This window comes from Chrysochloris asiatica, unplaced genomic scaffold (genome assembly GCF_000296735.1).
Source record: "Chrysochloris asiatica unplaced genomic scaffold, ChrAsi1.0 scaffold00022, whole genome shotgun sequence".
In the NCBI taxonomy this organism is placed as follows: Eukaryota; Metazoa; Chordata; class Mammalia; order Afrosoricida; family Chrysochloridae; genus Chrysochloris; species Chrysochloris asiatica.
Window position 1 is genome coordinate 8,582,169 of NW_006408540.1, and position 4,407 is coordinate 8,586,575.

General features: G+C 37.8%; 1 pseudogene; it reads left to right on the forward strand.

The window, feature by feature from the left end:
- The first annotated feature begins 809 nt into the window (after positions 1-809).
- On the forward strand, positions 810-2,024 carry LOC102820588 (annotated as a pseudogene).
- Positions 2,025-4,407: the final 2,383 nt, after the last annotated feature.

A 4,407-nucleotide genomic window follows, 5' to 3' on the forward strand; every position in this document is an offset into this window, starting at 1 on the left:
AAAGTGTTGAAGAGCAAAGATGTCAGCTTGAGGACTAAGGTGCGCATGATCCGAGCCATGGTACTTTCAATAACCTCATATGCATGCGAAAGCTGGACAGTGAATAAGAAAGAGCATAGAGGAATTAATGCTTTTGAATTATGGTGTTGTAGGAGAATATTGAAATTGCCATGGGCTGTCAAAAGAACCAACAGATGCGTGTTGGAAGAAGTGCAGCCTGAGCGCTCCTTAGAGGCCATCCAAACTTTGTCTCTCATAATTTGGACATATTGTTAGGAGGGACAAGTCGCTGGAGAAGGATATCATGACTGGTAAGGTGGAGGTTCAGAGATAAAGAGGAAGACCCTCAGCAAGATGGATTGGCCAAGTGGCAGCATCAATGGGCTCAAGCGTGGCAACTATTGTGAAGTTGGCCCAGGACCGGCAATGTTTCGTTCCGTTGTACATAGGGTCACTATGAGTCGGTACCAACTCGATGGCACCTAACAACAACAATATAGATGTTGGTGGGCTTACTATCACTTAATTCCAGTTGCTGTTGAGTCAATTTCAACTATGTCAAACCCAGGTGTGTCAACATAGAACTATTATCCATCAATATTTCAATGGGTAATGCTTTGGAAATCATAAAAAATAAAATCGCATGAACAAAGATGGATGTCTTGAATTTTCCAGAATGCTTCCTGAGAGGCGGAGGAGTGTCAGCTGCACGAACTGCGCACAGCGACACACTCTTTCCCGCTCCTCCACACCAGCCTCGGGACGCTCAATGGCTGGCTGTAGAAAATGGTGAAAAAAACTGGGTCAAACCCAGTGCCACCCAGGGAGAGTTGAATAAAGCTTACAGGAAACTGGCTTTGAAGTTCCTGATAAGAATCCTAATGAAGGCGAGAAGTTAAACAGATTTCTCAAGCTTATGAAGTGCTCTCTGATGCAAAAAAGAAAAAAAAAATATATATATATATACGACAAAGGACGAGAGCAGGCCATCAAAGAGGGTGGAGCAGATGGTGTTTTTGGTTCCCTTATGGACATCTTAGATATGTTTTTTGGAGGTGGTGGAAGGATGCAGAGAGAAAGGAGAGGGGAAAACGTTGTGCACCAACTCTGTGTAACATTACAAGATTTATATAATGGTGCAACAAGAACACTAGCTCTGCAAAAGAATGTGATGTGTGACAAATGTGAAGACTGAGGCGGTAAGAAAGGAGCAGAAGAATGCTGTCCTAACTGCCAAGAGACTGGGATGCAAATACGAATTCATCAGATAGGACCTGGAATGGTCCAGCAAATTCAGTCTGTGTGGATGGAGTGCCAGGGCCATGGAGAATGCATCAGCCCTAAAGATAGATGTAAAAGTTGCAATGGAAGGAAGATAGTTCTAGAGAAGAAGATTCTAGAAGCTCATATTGACAAAGACATGAAAAACAGCCAGAAGATAACATTCCATGGTGAAGGAGACTAAGAGCCAGGACTGGAGCCAGTCGATATAATTATTGTTTTAGATCAGATGGACCATGTTGTTTTTACTAGATGGGGTGAAGACCTTTTCATGTGTATGGACACACAGCTGGTTGAAGCATTGTGTGGCTTCCAAACACCAATATCCACTCTTGACAATCAAGCCATAGTCATCACCTCTCATCCAGGTCAGATCGTCAAACATGAAGATATCAAATGTGTGCTAAATGAAGGTATGCCAATTTATCGTAGACTGTATGAAAAGGGGTGCCTAATCATCAAATTTAAGGTAAACTTTCTTGAGAATGGTTTTCTGTCTCCTGATAAACTGTCTTTGCTGAAAAAACTCCTCCCTGAGAGAAAGGAAGTAGAAGAGACTGATGACATGGATCAGGTAGAACTGGTGGACTCTGATCCTAACCAGGAAAGACTGCACCATTACAATGGAGAAGCATATGAGGATGATGACCATCACCCCAGGGGTGGGGTTCAGTGCCAGATCTTTTAATTTGGAGATAGCGAATAACAATCATTGTTGGTATTTTATATGCAGTAATGAATAAGTGAAGGACTGTAATCTTAATATGCTCACTACTTGCTTTTGTTTTTGTTTTAATACTCAACCATAGTAGTGTTTTAAAATTAAATGAAGAATAAACTCAAATATAAAAGCTCAAAAAAAAAAGAAAAGATGGATGTCTTAGATATTATTCCTTCATGATTGAATGCTTGTCTCCTACTAGAGAGATAAATGGATATTATCTTATCACAGACCTACTTGACTTGATGGTACTACAAAACAGCAACATGAGGGAGATATGTTAATAACACTACAATTCTAATTTACTCACCAACTACAAAGGCAATGAGGAAAAAAAATTAAAATTCTCTCAACTTCCTCAGTCTGAAATTGATAAAAATGCAATCAAGATGCATTGATAATTACTGGTGATTGTAGTTTGAACACTTGAAACAAAGAAGGATCAGTAGTTTTAAAATATGTTATTTTTGTAGAAACCATGCTACAGATCCCATGATAGAATTTTTTAAGTCTGATGACTTACTCATTGCAAATACCTTTCTTTAACAAAGTAAACTGTGACTTTACATGTGGACCTCACCAGATCAAACACACAAGAATAAGACTGACTACATCTATGGAAAGAAAAGAGGGAAAAGCTCAAAGCAATCAGCCAAAACAAGGCCCGGAGTGGACTGTGTGGAAAAAAAAGAAAACATTATATGCTAATACATATGTTCACAATGAAGAAAATTAATACAAGTCCTCGAGTGCCAAAGTATGGTGTTGAGTATATTTTACCTAAATTTAGAGACCAGTTCAAAAGCAGATTTGATGCATCAGATACTAATGAGCAAATACTAGAGGAGTTGTGGGATGATATTAAGAATATCATACACAAAGAAAGCAAAAGGCTATTAAAAAAAAAATGAAAAGACCAAAGTGAATGTCTTAAGAGCCTCTGAAATTTGCTTTTGAACACAGAGAAGATTAAGAAAGTGGATAAAATGTTGAAGTAAAAGAGCTGAATAGAAAACTCTGAAGGCTAGCTGAAGAAGACAAAGTATAGTTGTAGTGAAATGTGCAAAGACATGGAGTTGGAAAACCCAAAGGGAAGAACATGCTCAGCATTTTTAAGCTGAAAACTAAAACACAAACACAAAAAATTTCAAACCTTGGCTTGCAATAGTGAAATATCTATGTGCAAAATATTGAATGATGCATGAAGCATCAAAGAAGATTGAAGGAATATGTAGAGTCACTGTACCAAAAGAATTGGTCCATGTTTAACTATTTCAGGAAGTAGCATGTGATCAAGAACCAATGGTATTGAAGGAAGAAGTCCAAACTGCACTGAAGATGTTGGGGAAAAACAAGACTTCAGGAATTGTTGAAATATAAATTGAAATATTTCAACAAATTAATACAATAATGGAAGGTTACATTGGTCTATGCCAAGATAATTGGAAGACAGCTAACTGGCCAACTGATTGGAAGAGATCCATATTTGTACCCATTCCAAAGAGAGGTGACCAAACAGAATGCAGAAACATCAAACAATATCATTAATATCATATGCAGGTAAAATTTTGCTAAAACTTGCTTCAAAAGACATCAGTATTCTACTGCAAGCAATTCAAGTTGGATTCAGAAGAGACCAGGGAACTTGGGATATTGTTGCTGATGCCAGATTGATCTTGACTGAAGGAAAGTAACACCAGAAGGATGTTTACTTGTGCCTTATTGAATACTGAAGGTATTTGACTGTGTGGATCATAACAAACCATGGCTATTACAACATTACAAAGAATGGGAATTCCAAAACACATAATTGTGCCCCTAAGGAATTTGTACACAGACCAAGAAGCAGTCATTAGAACAGAAGGGGATATTGAATGATTCCAAATCAAGAGTGGTGTGCATTAAGTTTGTATCCTTTCACCATATTTATTCAATCTGTATACTGAGTCAATAATCTGAGAAACTGAATTATATGAAGAACATGGCATCAGGAATGGAGGAGGAATCATTAGCAACATGCAACATGCAGATGATACAACCTTACTTGTTCAAAGAACTTGAAGTACACACTGCCAACTATCAAATAATACAGTGTTCAGTATGGATTGCTCCTCAATGTAAAGGAAACAAAAGTCTTCACAACTGTATCAATAAATAACATAATGACCAACACAGAAAAGATTGCAGTTGTCAAAGATTTCAATTTGTTTATAGCCACAATCCATGTTGATGGAAGCAGCAGTCAAAAAATTAAAAGAACATATTGCATTAGGCAAATCTGCTGCAAAAGACCTCTCTAAAGTTTTGAAGAGCCAAGATATAACTTTGAGGACTAAGATGTGTCTTCCCCAAAACATGGTATTTTATTTTCAATTGCCTCATATGCTTTGGAAAGCTGGACAATA